Source organism: Rhamphochromis sp. 'chilingali' (assembly GCF_963969265.1).
Source record: "Rhamphochromis sp. 'chilingali' genome assembly, chromosome: 16".
Taxonomy (NCBI): domain Eukaryota; kingdom Metazoa; phylum Chordata; class Actinopteri; order Cichliformes; family Cichlidae; genus Rhamphochromis; species Rhamphochromis sp. 'chilingali'.
This window is the reverse complement of record NC_137943.1, coordinates 35819977-35840475: the sequence shown is the minus strand read 5'-3', so window position 1 is coordinate 35840475 and position 20499 is coordinate 35819977. Positions and strand designations below refer to the sequence as shown.

Genomic DNA, 20499 nt, shown 5'->3' with positions numbered 1-20499 from the left:
GACCCTGTGCCGAGGGTCTCTTGACCCTCTGTGCCGAGGGTCAAGAAAGTGATTCCGCTCCCTGAAGACCAACACAGAGAGACTGAGGAGGAGCTTCTTCCCGCAGGCGATACGGTCTCTCGGTCACACCACCACACAGTACTGACCCACACATATGGTTTTTACACACACACTGGACATTCTGGACATTTGTTTACACTAGTGGCCACTGCACAACTACACTGCCTGGTCATCTAATCAAATCACTCACTTAGTCACAGGTCACTTAAATAAATCACTTTTAAGCATATTTAGGGGCGACCGTGGCTCAGGGGGTTGGGAAGCGTATCTATAACCGGAAGGTCGCCAGTTTGCTCCCCAGCTCTTTCTGTCCTGGTTGTTGTGTCCTTGGGCAAGACACTTCACCTACCGCCTATTGGTGTTGGCCAGAGGGGCCGATGGCGCGATATGGCAGCCTCGCCTCTGTCAGTCTGCCCCAGGGCAGCTGTGGCTACACCTGCAGCTGCCTCCACCAGTGTGTGAATGCGAGAGTGAATGAATAGTGGCATTGTAAAGCGCTTTGGGTGCCTTGAAAAGCGCTGTATAAATCCAATCCATTATTATTATTATATTTGCACTACACAAGACACTTAAATATGTGGATTGCACAACGCTGGACATTACATTTCTTTCATTACTTGTACTGCTGCTCTTATTGTTCTATTTTATTTTATTCTTTCCTAGTTAAATTTACCCTTCATTTTAATTTTCAGATTTATTTCCTATCCTATTCAGTCTTTTAATTTAGGTCACGAGCAGATGTCTAAGCATTTCACTGCATATCGTACTGTGTATGTGACAAATAAAATTTGAATTTATTTATAGAAATACAAACAAACTACAGGTACTTCCATTATTTTACAGCATGTGTATAATGTCAGTTAAAATAACAGGACATACCGAGGCTGCCGGCTCCGAGCTCTGGCTAGCTTTAGCTTTAGCCACTTTGCCTTTGTTAGATTCTTTAAAATGTCCATATTTTGCTGATTAATGGAGATTTAAGCATCAGATCAAGTTTGTTGCTACCAGTTTCCTTTAGGTCCTCCCGTGGTTTACTTTGGCGATGGTTGTGTCTTCACTCACAGTGAAGACCTTCCATGGTACCAGCATGAAATTATCTGAAATGTCTTGGTATGTTGAAGAAATAAAAGTTCCTTTGACTGGAACTAAAGGGCAAAACCCAACTCCCGAAAAACAACCTCCTTCACCAGAGTTACACAATGCAGTTAGGTGAGTCCAGTTTCCCTGCCAACCCTGGAAACGCCTCATCAAGCCCAAAGGGGGAGGACACACACACACACACACACACACACACACACACACAAACAAACAGGCAACTCTCATAGTGTGAGCTAATAATTGTCAGGTGGTGTAATCAAATAAAATATTAATTAAAATCACAAAATAATAGTTTTTTTGTACTCTCTACAATACTTTATGCATTTATATTTGTATTTTTCTGTGTTTACATACTACATTGAAGAATAAAAACAGAAATATTTACCGTTAGAACACAATTATTACAATTTCCAAAAAACAATCAAACAGAAAATAATGTGATCTGCACTGCAGACAATCAAAGGGACGTTATTTATTTTAATTCGGCTGAACCACCTGACAGTTTTGTGGTGCTGAATAGAAAAATGGGGACGAAATAGTAAACTGAAGAAAATTCTAAAGATGTTAAAAGAGAAACAGCCTGCAGATAAATCACCAAACACATTTTATTATTGCAGCTCATATTATGTTTCCAACACTTTCCAATTAAACACTGTTTTACTTCATCATCATCATCATCATCTCTAGCTTTCTCAATCATTGGTCGTTATTATCATCATTATGATTATTATTACAACAACTACTAATTATTAATCTCTGGCTCTCTTCCACAGCTGTCTTTGTCCTGTTTTCCTCCCCTCACTCCCACATGGCCGCCCCTCCCTGAGCCTGGTTCTGCTGGAGGTCTCTTCCTGTTAAAAGGTTGGTTTTCCGTCCCACTGTCACCAAAGCGCTTACTCAAATTGCGTCATATGATTGCTGGGGTTTCCTTGTATTACTGCAGGACCCATACTTTACAATATAAAGTGGCTTGAGGCGGCTATTTTGAGTTGGTGCTATATAAATCAGGTTGAATAAAATGCTTAAATCCGGCCTGATTTCAAACAGGAAGAGAGGGACTGAGCGGGGAGGAAACGGCCCTGGACCGAGTCCAACCCTGACTCTTCCGGGGGCTTTTCGGCACATGGGCCCCCCCTCTGAACCAGACTCACAAATCTCCTGATCCTAACTTTGTTTCACTAAATAATCAAGAGAGAAATCCAGGCTGATTTCAGCGCCTGCTGTTTGAATGGAGCGCAGCGCAGTCCTGTCCTCTGTTTGCTCTTTGTTAGCTCACATCTCCAAAAAGTCCTCACAATCAGAAACGTCCCGCAGAGCTGTGATCAGGATGCTCCCTCAGAGGGACACTCACCTGTCCTGTGCAGCTTGATTTGGGGTTTCCAGGTGATATCCAGCAGTCTGCGCTGACGGTCGATCTCTTCCTCGTACTGGACGATCGTTTTTTCAAACTCCAAGAATATTTGTTCAGCAGCAGCAGTTAGTCGCTCGTTGATGAACTCTCTCAGATACTGAACTGAAGGCATCGTTGCTGCCGCAGCTCACGCACTCAGCTCACACACTCAGCTCACACAACAACACAACAGTCCCTGTGCTCAGGCACATACACGTGGAAAGCTAACGGTATTAGCGCCTTTCCTTTGTTTTCTTCCGCCTGGTGTCACGTGGTGAGCTTCCGGCAGAGCACACGTGTTGCCTTTAGTTCCTATGTGTACATTTTTAAACTCACCGTTGCAGTAAATGAACAGATTCTAAGCAGCAAGGCTACAGTGCGAAGAGAAAACAGATCCATCAAAAACAAATTATCCTTTTGCCATAAGCATTGTTGCATTGTGTGAAACTAAAACCGGTGAGCATTAGTTTGGTGATGAGAGAGCTCAGAGGAGAACAATCAGACAGGTTGGAGCTGACAGAAAGAACAGCTGTGAACATCAGTCTTATCCAGGGACTCTTCAACATGTGCATTGAAGGAGAGGTAGATCAAACTACCAACGGATAGATTTCACTTTATAGACTTCCTGCTGCAAGATCTCCAAGCAAAGCAGAGCAGCAGAAAGACGTGCTGAGTGTGAAGCTGTCAGCAGGGGGAATAACACAGGGCTGTGAATGAGTCCTGTCACTGTGATCAGGCTCCTCCTTCTAATCCACCAACTTAGTGTTGATGAAGACTAAACAGAGAGATCACAGCTTCTTTATACTTGCTGTAGCTCACAGTTACTCTACACTGCAGATATGACGCCTCTGTTCATCTCAGTGCTGCTGGCTGCTATGTGCCTCGGTATGAACACAACTCTGTTTCTTTGATATCAACATTGACGTGATTCTTTAACAGCACACTGATACTGTTTGTTGGTGTTTTACAGAATGCAGAGCACAAAAAGACAACGTGCTGCAAGCAAAAGGAGAAGAGACTGCTGCTGCAGGAGGCACAGTGACACTTCACTGTCTCTATAACAGCAGTACAACAAATAATTATCTCTTCTGGTACAAACAGGATGGAAACAACAGCCCCAAATTCATCCTGATGCGCTATAGTGGGGATGATGGAAACACAGCAGACGAGTTCAAGGAGAGATTTTCCTCCACACTGGATTCCAGCATCAGATCAGTTCCTCTGAAGATCCAGAAACTTCAGCTGTCTGACTCTGCTGTGTACTACTGTGCTCTGCAGCCCACAGTGACAGGAAACAGCAAAACTCTGTACAAAAACCTTTGGAGCAAAGACAACAGAATACTCCACAACATCCACTAGAGGGAGCCACACACTGTTAAACTTCTCTCCAGTCAGAATTACAGTCTTTACTTGTTTGATCACATTGATGGAAAGCGTTAAGGCCTATTATTTTCTCTCTTCTTTCTACATTTTTCATTTCAGTGTCTGATCGATGCACTCCTCCACTTTTCATCAGGACCAAATTCTGTGGGTCCTTCCAATATTTGCCAGTGAAATATAGTACAGTGGTCCCTCGGAACATGGGGAACAGAGCCTTCAGTTGCTCTCTTCCTCAAGCCATAAGAAATAAAAACTCTCTTCCTGTGTTTAAGTCACAGCTCAAAACACATCTGTTCAAACTGGTTTATTCACTTTAGTGCTGATTTTATCTGCTGTCAAGTTCTGTTTTGCAATTTTAACTTATTTTATGTATTTTATGACTATTGCTCCTTTTATTAATTTTGTTCTTTTGTAAGGTGACCTTGGGTTTTTGAAAGGCGCCCACAAATAAAATGTACTATTATTATTATTATTACTTCTCTACCGTGGTGATGGGATTTCCGGCTCTTTTTAGAGAGCCGGCTCTTTCAGCTCCCAACCGGCTCTTCAGGTTGTTTTGTTGCTTTAAATAATTTATTATTAACAACAATATAAAATTATGCACTAAAGGAATTACTAATGTAAAAAAAAGTGGTTTTATTTAGAGACAGAGCAGGTACAAACTCCAAAACACATTTCTAGCGTTAACTGAACTTCCAAAACAGAGCTACCTAGATCACTTAAATTACACAATTGAAAGCATGAAAGCATGTGTGTATAGTTATATTCAAATAATTAAAGAAAAAATGTTCATTTACCTGTTACTACCACACACCAAATCCGGTCATTGGTACTTTCTGGCTTGTGTAGCCACTACGTAACAAAAGCTCAACACTGCGCCTAGCATCCTGGAGCACGTCTGTTGTGTTTTGTACGTGCTTTGGAGCTTGTATGTGCTTTGTCTCTAAAAAAAAAAAAAAAAAAAACATGGCTCGCGTCATTCACGTCAAAGATCCGGCTCTAAGAGCTGTTTCGTTCGCAACCGACACATCACTACTCTACGAGACTGAAACTGTGAGAAGAACATTGGACTAGTTTCCCTTTGACTGTACAAATGTAGTTGTACTGTTTTAGTTGTTATTTAGCTCATGAGTATCTTACACAATGCCAGTCTTACATTCCTGTTGCATCTCATAGTATTAGACCCTTACCTGGAACTTCTATTTTAACTCTGTTATTTGTTGTTTATTGTATACTGCACATTTTTTACTCATTCTCATCCTGCTGCTGTAACACAGTTTTACCTGTGAGATCAAAAAAGTCAAACTTAAAATCACACATGCAAACGTGTGAGTGTGAATATTCTGTCTCTGTTAGACCTGTGATAGACGGCCAACCTGCTCCCTTACTCAGTGATCACCACAGTGGTTAGGTTGGCCGTCATGTTTGAGTTTTGGGTGGATAAAAAACAAAGAAAGAAAACAAACAGCTGTTGTGCATTTTTGGTTTATAACATAATTGTAAAATTCTAACTTTAATTCAACAACACAGTAGATTTCCATGTGTATCAAAAAACTGAAAAGACAAAACAACAACAAATAAAAACATTAAAAATTGATCACATCGCAGTCTGACAGCTGAAGACATCAGGCTGATCTGACTGTTCAGGACAATAATGCAGAGGCTTCCTGCGCCGTAACAGTGGGGTACAACAAGTTTCTGTAAAAAACGGTCGTGGTGGTGAGCAAAATGACCGTTACAGCAGGTATACTACTGCGTTAAGGTGGTTTAACTCTGAACCTTTAGAAACTCTCTACTTAGACACTGTTTTCTCTAAAAAGATTTCTAACCTGAGGGGTAGATTATGAATGGTAAATGGCCTGTATTTATATAGCACTTTTACTAGTCCCTAAGGACCCCAAAGCGCTTTACATATCCAGTCATCCACCCATTCACACACACATTCACACACTGGTGATGGCAGCTACATTGTAGCCACAGCCACCCTGGGACACACTGACAGAGGCGAAGATGATATTAAGGGAACAACTGCACATTAGAGACCTGAAACTTACAGCAGCAAAAACTAAGAAAAGATTGTCATTTCTAGCTTTTAATAAATAATTATCTGAATCTTAAAACCAAAGTTTTCATCTGATGTAAAATGTATGGAAATCCATTACTGTATATAGTAACTGTTCAGTCAAACTTATAACCTACTAAGCTGTAGTACTTTTTCCTTTGGGAACCATCTGTGCAGTCTGCAGTTCTGTTGAAGAAAGATGTTCAATCCATTTAATTATTCTTGAAAAATTATTGATTTCTGTTTTTTGTTTTTTTATACGTGCATCAAATTAAAGTTGATTACGTCGATTAAGCATCATGAGGGTGGGGGGTGGTTCCCTATTTTTTTTCTTTTGCTGGGAGTTTGCAGCCCTGTTAGTTAGGTTGTTTAATATTTCTGCTAAGTACTCTTTAAAACACCAGAATAGGGAGGATGGTGCAGGTTTAAGTTTATTAGATTGATCAGTTTTGCTGAACTATGAAACATTTTGGGTGCAGTGTGTTTTTTGCATACAAGTGTAACAGAATAGCTTTAGTTTAGTTTAGTTTTTAACTTGAGTATGAACTTATACAAAATGCAGCAAGATATTTAAAAAAAACATTTTATTGATCATAAAATATGCTATATCGGATTCATATCGGTATCGGCAGATATCCAACTTTATGATATCGGAATCGGACATAAAAAAGTGGTATCGTGCCATCTCTACATATCACCCCATTAGAGCACTTCGCTCTGGCACTGCAGGCTTACTTGTTGTTCTTAGAGTATTTAAAAGTAAGTCCGCCTAAACACACTCATTCAGTGATGGATTCAGGTTGAATAAAATACTAAAATCCGGCCTGATTTCAAAGTTTTACAAGAATTATTCTATAGGATTCTTTTATAATAATAATGGATTGGATTTATATAGCGCTTTTCAAGGCACCCAAAGCGCTTTACAATACCACTATTCATTCACTCTCACATTCACACACTGGTGGAGGCAGCTACGGTTGTAGCCACAGCTGCCCTGGGGCAGACTGACAGAAGCGAGGCTGCCATATCGCGCCATCGGCCCCTCTGGCCAACACCAGTAGGCGGTAGGTGAAGTGTCTTGCCCAAGGACACAACGACCAGGACAGAGAGCCCAGGGATCGAACCGGTGTTCCAGATCTACTGGCGTTTAGATCAACTGGCGTTGGTCGAACAGATGTGTGGCAGTCTTGCGTTTCAGGAGCTGCTACCGACAAACCAGCAAAAAAACACCAAATGTGTCACCTGTGACACTTGTGAGGTTGTCTCAAACACACTCCGTCAGTCTTGATGCTGGTGAACAACAAAATGTTTAAAAATGTGGCGAGTTTACCTGGTGATGTCCTCACGCGCGACGCGATCGCGAAAACAGCAAACCACTAACACCACGCCGATGTTGTTCACGGGACAGCAAGAGTCAACGATCGGGAGACTCTTGTCGTCGTCATCGTTCCCCTCGCACGGTTTGTTTCTCCGGTTTCAGCGTTTTTGCTTCACAACTACAGCGAGCAGTTTACTTTGTGCACTAACATGGACTCGAGTCAACCAGCGCCACCTCTGGCCATGTGCCACAGCCTACAGCCAGATCAGCCTGTGACACACATCTGCACCACGTTTGAATTCGTGTCATGCACATTTGTACCTTTCAATTGTGTCTGTTTGTGCGTCATGCAAATAAACCTTTGAAATGAATGAAATGATATCATATATTCCTTATTGGCCTACATTTGTACAAAATTCCAAATTATATACACAAAGTCATAGACATCACCACTCCAATTGGTCATCATGATTTTGATATTCTCTTTTTCCATAACAATGAAATACACCTTGGACAAATATGACACATCAATATTTCATTAGTGTTGTCACATCACATCCTGTAAGCATCGTCTGTCTGTGTCTTTTACCTGGAAATTAATATTTCCAGCCAATATAGGCAACCCATCAACATGGCTGGAGTTATATACAGTCTGTATAAGTGTGGTTAATCCAATGAAGATTTGTAAGGAGACGGCAGTTACTGTGAATTCACAGCAGTTACACAGTGATTAGTAATAAACAGCCAGTGAGAGTGAGTGGATTTAAGAAAGTCAGTGACTCAGGTGTGTCGCTTGGTTTGTCATCTGTTTGTGAGACTGGAGGAGACGTAGAAATCTTTTGTTTTAAATCTTAGTTAGGAAGATTCCTGTTTGAAAACAAGCACGTTTTGTGAGAAATGCAAGAAGTACATCTGCAGAAAGCACACAGTTACATTCTGTCCATCATGTGGACAAAATTGAAAATGTTGAGCATTGAAAAACTGAGAACGTCGGGCAAGTTCAACAGAAATGTGTTTGTAAGAACGAAAAACCAAACTGTTCCTAAAATAGTTATGGAAAGTCTAACTGTTGTATGTCTGTGTTCTACATGTTTATCTGATGGGAAATAAAGGTGCTATTGTTTTATTGCAGTTTTTGGATAATTCTGAGTGGATTTACACAGTACGGGTCAAAATGACCCGCAACAAAATCAATGTCACTTTTTTGTTTTTCAACATAGTACAAGGGTTAATTTCCAAAACTTGCTTATGATCTTCAATTTGTAGCAGATCCACTATCACACAGCAGCTGGAGCAGTCTCCAATGGAGGTCAGTCCACTGCTACCATAGCCTACTACTAGATTAACTTGTGACACATCTACACCTGCTGCTATGATGAGTAGAGGCTGAGTGGCTGCACTTACCCCTGGTACATCCAGATCTACCCACAAACATGTTGAAAGATGCAATGGCAGCAATGTGGATTGTCAACACTGAAAACAATCAGTAAGCAAAGACAACAGGGATCATTTGTTTCTGTTTATTTAGCACCCACAACATTTGTAGTCGCCTTCTGCACAGGGGACGTCCACACACACTGTGTGGTACCACTTTCCACAGAAGGTGCATTCAGTCTGCAAGATTGAATGAGATTGTCAGAGTCATTGTCTGACTGTTTATTACTGATCACCTGCTGTACATTCACAGTAACTGCCATCTCCTTACACATGTTTCTTAGATTGACCACACTTATACAGACTGTATATCACAACCAACTCTAACATGTTTGTTCGCAGAGAAAAGACACAGACAGACTGCGCTAACGACATGTGATGTTACAACACTAGTGAAATGTTAGTGTCATTTCATTCTTTTCAAAGGTTTATTTGCATGACGCACAAACAGACACAATTGAAAGGTACAAATGTGCATGACACGAATTCAAACGTGGTGCAGATGTGTGTCACAGGTTGATCTGGCTGTAGGCTGTGGCACGTGGCCAGAGGTGGCGCTGGTTGACTCGAGTCCATGTTAGTGCACAAAGTAAACTGCACGCTGCTCGAGGATATCACCAGGTAAACTCGCCACATTTTTAAACATTTTGTTGTTCAACAGCATCAAGACTGACGGAGTGTGTTTGAGACAACCTCACAAGTGTCACAGGTGACACATTTGGCGTTTTTTTGCTGGTTTGTCGGTAGCAGCTCCTGAAACGCAAGACTGCCGCACATCTGTTCGACCAACGCCAGTAGATCTAAACGCCAGTAGATCTGGAACACCGGCGACCTTCCGGTTACAGATGCGATTCCCAACCCCCTGAGCCACGGTCGCCCCTGGAGCGCAAACACGAAAAGAGAGGGACAGAGCGGGGAGGAAGCGGCCCAGGGTGGACTCCAACCACAACACGTCCGGGAGCTTTTCGGCACATGGGCCCCCCTCTGAACCAGACTCACAAATCTTCTAATCCTAACTTTGTTTCACTAAATAATCAAGAGAGAAATCCAGGCTGATTTCAGCGCCTGCTGTTTGAATGCAGCGCAGCGCAGTCCTGTCCTCTGTTTGCTCTTTGTTAGCTCACATCAAAAAGTCCTCACAATCAGAAACGTCCCGCAGAGCTGTGATCAGGATCCTCCCTCAGAGGGACACTCACCTGTCCTGTGCAGCTTGATTTGGGGTTTCCAGGTGATATCCAGCAGTCTGCGCTGACGGTCGATCTCTTCCTCGTACTGGACGATCGTTTTTTCAAACTCCAAGAATATTTGTTCAGCAGCAGCAGTTAGTCGCTCGTTGATGAACTCTCTCAGATACTGAACTGAAGGCATCGTTGCTGCCGCAGCTCACACACTCAGCTCACACACTCAGCTCACACACTCAGCTCACACACTCAGCTCACACACAACAACAACACAACAGTCTCTGTGCTCAGGCACACACACGTGGGACGGTAATGACGCCATTGTTTGTTTACTTCCGCCTGTGTCACATGGTGAGCTTCCGGCAGTAGACAATAGCTACCTTTTGTTCCTGGTTAAAGTCTAATTTTGTGGCAGTCCAAATCCAATTTATTTTTAAAGCACATTTAAAAAACAGAAAGTTTGCCCAAAGTGCTTCACAAAGATAAAAGATAAACACTCACATAAAATAAAACAAAGAGAATAAAAAGATTACATCAGCTCACACCGGTCCAAACGCTATTGAAAGAAAAGATGTGTTTCAAAAGAGAATTAAAAGCTGGAAGCAAAGATGGCCGTCTGATATTTGAAGGCAACGTTTTCCAGGTTTGGGAGCCTCAACTGAAAAAGCTCGTTCTCCTCCAAGTTCCAGTCTAGTTTTTGGGGACAACCAAAAGCAGCCGGACGGCTGATCTAAGGGAATATGAGGCTGAAGTATATTATTAGTCCTTTATTTTTCCAGTTAAAAATCTCACTGAGATTAAAATTCTCGTTTCCAAGAGAGACCTGGCAAAGGTATCAGAAAGGTATGTAGGAGCAAGACCATTTAGGCATTTACGAGCCAACGTTAGGACTTTGAAATTAATTCTGAGATAAACAGGAAGCCAGTGAAGAGAGGACAGGTGAGATATGTTGATGCCTGTGTGTACCAGTTAAGAGACGACACAGAACTGATTTGTTCATTATATTTAAAATCCGAGTCCACAATGACTCCCAGATTTGTGACATGCTGTTCGATGTATGACCCAAGTCAACCACAATTAATAAGCGGATTGCACGAGTTATTATTAGTGCTGGATGTAATTACTTCTGTTTTGCTGTCATTGAAGCTCAAAAAGTTCAGAGCCATCCAAGCTTTGACCTCTTCAAGGCAGTTTAAAAGGAGTTGTATGGAGCCTGGATTATTAGGTGTTAAAGGAAGGTAAATTAGGCAGTCATCTGCGTGGCAGTGGAAGGATATCTCAGTTTGTTGCAGTAAATGAATAAATGATTGTGAGCAGCAAGGCTGCAGTGAGAAGAGAAAACAGATCCATGAATGACTGAAGCTCCATGCAGGATGTGGAATAAAAACAAAGGAAATTATTTTGACTGTTTAGCTTTCAGTGCTGACTTTCATTTAATTTTTAATACACAACTGAACAAATCCATCATACTCATACAAAAATATCAAAGACGAAAGAGCAGAAACTGCAGCAGCTTCTTTTTCGGCTGCTGTATCAAATAAAAGGAGCAAAATCTCCTTCATCTGTGTCACTGCGTTAGTTTTCAGGTCTTTCAAATCTGACTCCAACAGTTTTCTCGGTGTTATATTTATTATTACACAAACTGTAAATGTTCATTGGTTATAGATTTAATTACATTTAACATTTTATTTTCAAAGTGGAGCCCAGACGTGAGTGTTTAGTGGATGTTCTTTGGCTCAGACACCACAGAGAGAAGAACCAGATGCTCTGTGTGAACAAATTGAAGCAGGAAAACTTTAAAAGCAGCATCACATCACATGAGAGCAAAAGCAGCTCCTCCTCCTGACTGCAGAAACCTGTCTGACTCCAGCTGTGAACATCAGACCACTCACAGCTAACTCCCAGTGAACATCACTTCCAACATTTCTCCTCTGGAAACATGGAAAAACTGGCTGTGATCTGGATCTTTGCAGCTCTCGTAGGTACGTATGTTTCTGACAGGAACACCTGAAATTCAAAGACATGTTTACAGCGTTACAGATCCAGTTTGGACTTTCTTTGAGCTCACTGTGTTTTTCCAATGATGGACATGTGACTGTGGAACAGAGCTGTAAATATAACATGTTGTTTCATCAGCAGGTAACAGCTTGGAAGATGATATTACTGCCAGCAGTGCTGAAGTGTTTTCATCAGAGGGCCGTACAGTTACTGTGTCCTGTAACTATTCAGTTCAAGCCCAGAATCTCCAGTGGTATCGACAGGATCCTGGATCAGCTCCTCAGTTCCTTCTCCTCATCACTGATACGAGTGAGCCGAGTGTGCTGAGAGCAACTCCCCCAAACCCTCGACTGACTGCTGCACTGGACAAGGAGATAAATCGAGTCAATCTGGAGATCTCCTCTGCTGCAGTGTCTGACTCTGCTGTGTACTACTGTGCTCTGCAGCCCACAGTGACAGGAAACAGCAAAACTCTGTACAAAAACCTTTGGAGCAAAGACAACAGAATACTCCACAACATCCACTAGAGGGAGCCACACACTGTTAAACCTCTGATTCTTGTGTCATTGGACTGATGACAAAGACAACAGAGAAATGAAGCAGTAAAGATCAGAGACAGAGACAGAGCTGCTGTGGAAGCACAAAACTGTTTGATTGGCTGAGATGAAGTTACAAAAAATATTAGAGCTCCTCCCACCTGAAAGTGAAGATGCTGCTACTAGTGTGTGAAGCAGGAGGAAGTGAGAGAAGTTCAAATCCAGATCAGAGAGGAGGAGGAGAGATTCAGGGAGGAGCTGAGCTGTTACTGAACTAGAAGAGAGAGAAACCTCCACATTCAACAGAGTTCAACACAAACCATAAACTTTACCTTCATTCAACATGTTGTCTTTGGACTATTTTGCACTTTCTTTACTGATTCTCACCATTCTAACAGGTACGTTACAATCTGTGTGTTTAAAGAAACACATTTGAATTGTGATGATTTATAAAAGAATAAAACATGTTTCTGTTCCTTTAGGTGTCAGCTGTGAAGATCTCACTCCAACCAACAAAGAAGTGTTCAGTGTAGAAGGCAGCACTGCTACTCTGTCCTATAGATTATCCAGAGAAGCAGCTGGAAACGATCGCTTCCTCTGGTATCGACAATATCCAGGAAAACCACCAGAGTTCCTGATCTCTCATTTACCATCCGGAGAAGTGATGAAAGAAGAAATCTCTGGACTGTCTGTTAATGTGAGTGAAGATAAAACACTGATGACTCTTCAGATCTCCTCTGCTGCAGTGTCTGACTCTGCTGTGTACTACTGTGCTCTGCAGCCCACAGTGACAGGAAACAGCAAAACTCTGTACAAAAACCTTTGGAGCAAAGACAACAGAATACTCCACAACATCCACTAGAGGGAGCCACACACTGTTAAACCTCTGATTCTTGTGTCATTGGACTGATGACAAAGACAACAGAGAAATGAAGCAGTAAAGATCAGAGACAGAGACAGAGCTGCTGTGGAAGCACAGAACTGTTTGATTGGCTGAGCTATTAAACTGGCCCCGCCCACTGAAGTTGAGCTCATCCAATGACATTATTTGTTGGTCATTGTGCTGCAGTGGAAGAACATTGTTCATGTGCTGTCTGTCTGGCTTTAATAACTCCAAAGACATGTTGCTGCACCTCTTTTTGCTTCTATCTCACATTATAGGTGAGTTTAAGAACAGGGATTAAAGTTTAGTTGAAGCTGCTGCATTAAGCAGATATACAGACTGCATTTCACTACTTTTCTTCTTTCTTTTTCCAGGACTAACAGCTGGAGACTCAATCACTCCTCAACAACCTGAAGTCACTGAAACAGAAGGAGAATCTGTCAAACTCACATGTAGCTATGAGACGAGTGATGACATAGTTTACCTTCACTGGTACAGACATGATTCTGACCTTCAAGCTCCTCAGTTTATAATCTGGAAAGGAGCAAGATCTCGGAGTGATCGTCAATATATTCCTGATAAACGTTATAAAACCCAAACATCTTCTACATCAACTAATCTGACCATAGCAGCCCTAACCCTGGCAGACACAGCTCTCTACTACTGTGCTCTACAAACACAGTGATACAAAGTGTAGAAGAGGCTGTACAAAAACCTGAACACAGATATCTGACTACTCTTCAAAGAGGAGGGAAGTGGTATTCAAAGCACAGCTTCATATCAGATGGATTCTGCTAATTCCTGTTTTATCAGAGTCACTGTGGTTACAGCTGCTAATGAAACACTGTGGGAGGATTCACATGAGCAGCAAATCCACATCAACCACAAACCAACTGCAGGAACGTTCAGACACAATAAAAACTGTCAAACATCAAAAGCTGCTCATTTACACTATTTTATATTTAGTGGATGAGGACATGCAGAAATGCAGCAGAAGCAAAATAAACAGAGTAACAGAGGTTTATCTCTTTAAGGTAAAATCTCTCACATGAAGCTAAAAGTCCAACCAGGAAGACCATCTCATGCTTGTTCCATTTATTCTCTTTGAACTCATCACATCAGATGATGATGCTCTCCTTCATCATTGTCCTGCTCTGGTACTTTGTGATGTTCCCCCTCTGGCAGGTCCAGACTCTCCTCTGTGCTTCTGCTCTGAACAACATTTCAGAGTGCCTGGCCTTCTTGAGGTCTCTGAGCAGGATCCTGGACGCTGCATCATCTGGTAACTCTATTGTGTTTCTGAGGACTTTATGTGTCCGAGTGACACAATGGTGGTTTCTGTTTTACTGGACTTGTGTGCTAACCACAGTATAGGTTATGCTTGACGCCTGTGTTTTTAAATCTGTTTATGACTGCCATCAGATTTCTTTTTCCTCTTTTTCCAGCTTTGAACTACAGCTTTTTAAACTAAACTCATCCACTCCGTTACTGATTGCAGTGGTATATCGTCCTCCCAAATTTAACAAGGACTTTATCAGTGAGTTTGGGGAATTTCTTTCAGGGCTTTCAGTAGATTTTGATCATTTTCTTATTGTTGGTGACCTGAATATTCATGTGTGCTGTCCATCTAAACCCCTGGTTAGAGACTTTGTTTCACTGTTGGATTCCTTCAACCTTACTCAGTGTGTGTCTGGCTCCACACATGAGAAGGGTCACACTTTGGACCTTGTCATGTTTCACGGCTTGGGTATCCACATCTCTGAAATTTGTGAGAGTGCGTGTATCTCCGATCATTTTCCTGTTCTATTTTCTGCCACTGCACATTGTTCTGATGCTGCAGTTAAACCTCCCTCACGCCGTCACCGGATCATCAATACCCATGTACCATCTCAGTTTTCTGCTGCTTTTAGCAACTCTGAGCTCTCCACGGTGGACTGGATTGATTCCTTGTGTGCAGAAGATTTAACTGCTCTTTTTAACTCAACATGTACTTCTATTTTGGACCTCATCGCTCCCTTAAAAACACTCCGTCCCAAAGCTCACGCTGAACCCTGGATTACAGACCCTGTTCGTGCTCTCAGGCGCACCTGTAGGTGTGCTGAGAGAAAATGGAAAAAGGACAAGCTGCACATTTCTTTTAATATCCTCAGAGACTCTCTTTTAACCTATCAGAAAGCCGTTAAAGAGGCCAAGTCCTCCTACATATCAAACCTGGTTAGCAGTAGTGTCCATAAACCTCAGACTCTGTTTCGTATTTTAAATTCCATTGTAAATCCTTACACATCCACCAGCCTCACACCTTCTGCCACCCTCTGTAATGACTTTCTAAAGTTCTTTGTAAACAAGATTTCCTCCCTGCAGTCTGTCATTCCATCTCCACCTTCCAATCCCTGTGTTTTTTCTTTGTGCCATTCTGCCTTTAATCAGTTCGAACCAATCTCTCTCTCTCAGCTGCATGAAATAGTCTGCAAGGTTAAGACTACCAACTGTTCCACCGATGCTATCCCCTCTCGGCTTCTGAAGCAGGTTCTGGACTCAGTCGGACCTTTCCTTCTGGTCCTGATCAATGCCTGCCTCAGTTCTGGTTGCTTTCCAACACCCTTCAAGCACGCTGTTGTTCAACCTCTCCTTAAAAAGCCTAATCTAGATCCATCCCTACTCTCTAACTATAGGCCCATTTCCAACCTCCCTTTTCTGTCCAAAGTACTGGAACGAGCCGCCCTCACGCAGCTCCAGCTATTTCTTGACAACAACAATCTCTATGAGAAGTTCCAGTCTGGTTTTAGAGCTCGGCATAGCACAGAAACCGCCCTACTGAGAGTTTTTAATGATTTGCTTTTAACTGTTGACTCTGGTTGTGCTGCTGTCTTAGTAACCTTGGACCTGACAGCAGCCTTCGACACTGTAGATCACAACATACTGCTATCCCGCCTTCAACATTGTGTCGGTTTAAAGGGCACTGTCTTAAAGTTTTTCCAGTCCTATTTGAATAATAGGAGTTTTTCTGTTCACCTTGGTGAACTGTCATCTCCCAGAGCTCCTTTAACCTGTGGCGTACCTCAGGGGTCCATACTAGGCCCCCTGTTGTTTATTCTGTACTTGCTCCCTCTGGGCGATGTGCTCCGTAAACATAATGTGTCCTTCCACATCTTTGCCGATGATATTCAGATCTACCTCCCTCTGAGGTTGAACTGCAATGTTTCTTTGCAGCCGCTACTCTCCTGCTTGTCTGACATTAAGACTTGGATGACTCTTAACTTCTTACACCTTAATGAAAGCAAAACTGAAGTCATTGTGTTTGGGCTTCCTAAAGATCCCAACTTCTCTCTTGACTTTTTGGGACCCCTAACCTCCGATTGCACTTCTTCCATTAAGAGTCTTGGAGTTATTTTTGACAATGCTTTTAAACTTGATAAACAAATCAGCTCTGTAGTTAAGGGATCTTTTTATCATTTGCGGATTTTAGCCAAAGTCAAGTCTTACCTTTGCAGGAACGATCTAGAAAGAGTGGTCCATGCTTTTATTACTTCACGGCTGGACTACTGTAATTCCCTCTATGCTGGCCTAGATCGTTCCTGTCTACATCGCCTTCAACTGGTGCAGAACGCTGCCGCTCGCCTGTTGACCGGTTCAAAAAAAAGAGACCACATCACTCCGGTTCTCTACTCTCTCCACTGGCTCCCAGTTGCTTTTAGGATTGATTTTAAAATCTTACTGCTGGCTTTTAAGGTTTTAAATGGCACTGCACCTTCTTACCTGTCAGAACTCCTTAGTACTTATCGCCCCAGGAGATCTTTGAGGTCAGCCGATCTGATGCTTTTAGATGTTCCCAGGTATAAATTAAAGACAAAGGGAGAGAGGGCGTTTGCTGTGGCTGCACCCAGACTGTGGAACAGTTTACCTCCTCACGTCAGATTCTCCAAAAGCCTAGAAACTTTTAAAACTGCTCTTAAAACTCACCTCTTTTCATTGGCTTTTAGAAAGGTTTAATTTATTTGTTTATTTATTTTTTATTTGATCAACGAGGTGTTTTACGAAATTGTGTTCTATTGTATTTTTATCTGTATTTACTGTACAGCACTTTGGTCAGCCTTGGTTGTTTTTAAATGTGCTCTACAAATAAACTTGACTTGACTTGACTTGACTCTGTAATTGCATCAACAGGTCTGCAGCAGTGTGTTCTGGACACTCTGGTGAAGAGAGGAGCTGAGCTGTCATCTGATCACCATCTGGGGGTGAGTTGAGTCAGGTGGTGGGGGAGAATGCTGGACAGGCCTGGCGTATCAAAGTGGTTCAGGTGATCTTCAACTCCCACCTCCAGCAGAGCTTTGGCAGCAGTCTGAGTGAGGCTGGGGACTCATTGCTGATGGGGCTGTGCAGAGCTTTGGCTGCAAGCTGGTTGGTGCTTGTAGTGTTGCTAACCTCCTAACCAGATCTCATTAACTCCTCGTGTTTTGGGGAATGAAAGGTCCAGCTGAAACATCCACTCTTTGTCAGATTGTTGTCTTCATTCTGGTGGTAATTCAGCTTTAATTTATGACTTATGAGTTTGTGCTTGTAGCTTCTGTTACCTCACCATGTTCTCTTGTGTCTGCTCATAGCTCTGTGGACTTGAGTTACCTGAAACCTGAAGGATTGTCTCATTGCCTGCTGTTTGGAAAGGACTGACTTGTAACAGAGCTGGAAAACTCACCTGCCCATCCACTCTCCACCCACTCAGCCTTCTGAAGCCTTCACTTACCTCCCTGACACAGAAACTCTAAAAGTGAAACACAAGAAAGGACTCTAATAAATACTATATAAGCAATTCTGACTGCACTGATACTCAGCAGTCGTTCTCTCGGGCAGTTCTCTGGTGTCTCCCTGCTCTGTCCCTCTGCAGGAAACCTACTTACCTGCCCCCCTGTCTTTGAACCTTCTCAAAATAAAAGCATGTAAAGCTTTAGCCTCATGTGGGCTGCGTTAGAGTCGATGCATTCCTGTAATCATGACACTGAGAGGTTGCTCCAGTGACTTAAATCATGTATTAATCGTAGTGGAGAGAAATTAATATGAATATTTCCTGTGTGAAGATGATGGTGTGATATCAGGGCTGCCACATGAAGGGGCAACGTGAACAAGTTTATGAATACCTCAGAAAAAAAGCTTCAATGAGTATAAATGATCTTCTGATATTAACAATATCCTGGAACACCAACATGCACGCTCAGTCATCCAGGTAAGCAAATCCCAAAAAGTTGATTCTGTTCATCTGGATGTTTTCAGTGGGAGAAACGTTTCATCATCATCAGGTGACGTCTTCAGTCTTAGCTGACTGCAGGTTTCCAACCTTAGAAACAGGACATTTGCACAATGACTGAAACCAGCAGCACTGAATGAACACTGGGCTGTGAGGTCAGTTTATGACCATTAATATGCAAATCGTCACAACCATTGATCAACAACCACTGATCAATGGTCACGAGTACCACTCTCTCTTTATCATACTAAGCTGCTGTGGAATCAGAAAAGTATTTGATTGGCTGAGATGAAGTTACAAAAAATATTAGAGCTCCTCCCACCTGAAAGTGAAGATGCTGCTACTAGTGTGTAAAGCAGGAGGAAGTGAGAGAAGTTCAAATCCAGATCAGAGAGGAGGAGGAGAGATTCAGGGAGGAGCTGAGCTGTTACTGAACTAGAAGAGAGAGAAACCTCCACATTCAACAGAGTTCAACACAAACCATAAACTTTACCTTCATTCAACATGTTGTCTTTGGACTATTTTGCACTTTCTTTACTGATTCTCACCATTCTAACAGGTACGTTACAATCTGTGTGTTTAAAGAAACACATTTGAACTGTGATGATTTATAAAAGAATAAAACATGTTTCTGTTCCTTTAGGTGTCAGCTGTGAAGATCTCACTCCAACCAACAAAGAAGTGTTCAGTGTAGAAGGCAGCACTGCTACTCTGTCCTATAGATACTCCAAAAAGGCAACTGGAAGTGACGAGTTTTACTGGTATCGACAATATCCTGGAAAACCACCAGAGTTCCTGATCTATCATTTGGGATCAGGAAGTGTAATGAAAGAAGAAATCTCTGGACTGTCTGTTCAAGTTGTGGATGATCAAAAACAAATCGATCTCAACATCTCCTCTGCTGCAGTGACAAACTCTGCTGTGTACTACTGTGCTCTGCAGCCCACAGTGACAGGAAACAGCAAAACTCTGTACAAAAACCTTTGGAGCAAAGACAACAGAATACTCCACAACATCCACTAGAGGGAGCCACACACTGTTAAACCTCTGATTCTTGTGTCATTGGACTGATGACAAAGACAACAGAGAAATGAAGCAGTAAAGATCAGAGACAGAGACAGAGCTGCTGTGGAAGCACAAAACTATTTGATTGGCTGAGCTATTAAACTGGCCCCGCCCATTGAAGTTGAGCTCATCCAATGACATTATTTGTTGGTCATTGTGCTGCAGTGGAAGAACATTGTTCATGTGCTGTCTGTCTGGCTTTAATAACTCCAAAGACATGTTGCTGCACCTCTTTTTGCTTCTATCTCACATTATAGGTGAGTTTAAGAACAGGGATTAAAGTTTAGTTGAAGTTCTTCAACTGTCTCTCACAGTTGAAGTGTACCTCTGGTGCAAATTACTGACCTCTGTCATCATTTTAGGTGGGGGAACTTGCACAATCGGTGGCTGACTAAATACTTTTTTGCCCCACTGTATATGTAAGCATTGAGCCAAAAGTAATAATGCCAACATATTAAATGAACAATATATTTGTCTCTTATATATAATACATCTAGAAATACACTGTCAAAGATACTTATCTTTGAGTGAAGATTTAAGGTGATGGGAAATTTGAATAAATGCAACTTGAATCTTTACTGAAGCTCAGTATTTGACACAGAGTCCAAGTTCACTGCTGTAATAACTTTAATATTGGCCATATTATATTCACCCAAAGTGAGAGGACTTTGGTCTCATGAACAACATTAGCTAATTGTTATTTACTAGCTAATCTTAAAATGGGTGTTCAGTGCAGTAATGAAGCCCAATAATCATGTTTTCACAGTCCCGTGATCTCAGCCTCAGATACTTATTAAAATCACACAAAGCTCATGTAGAAACAAATGAACAAAAGGTTTTCTCCTTCATTTCTGT

General features: G+C 42.0%; 1 protein-coding gene and 1 long non-coding RNA gene across 5 annotated transcripts in view; both read right to left on the bottom strand.

Annotated features, from left to right (window-relative positions):
• The window catches only part of LOC308412493 (uncharacterized protein), a 199543-nt gene that overhangs the window by 102021 nt on the left and 77023 nt on the right, over positions 1-20499 (bottom strand). The window lies entirely within an intron of this gene.
• LOC308412517 overlaps positions 8705-20499 on the bottom strand; it is a 66602-nt gene continuing 54807 nt past the window's right edge. The window contains exon 3 of the long non-coding RNA XR_013974586.1: positions 8705-10158. This is a non-coding gene — a long non-coding RNA (uncharacterized lncRNA). The remainder of the gene's footprint in view (positions 10159-20499) is intronic.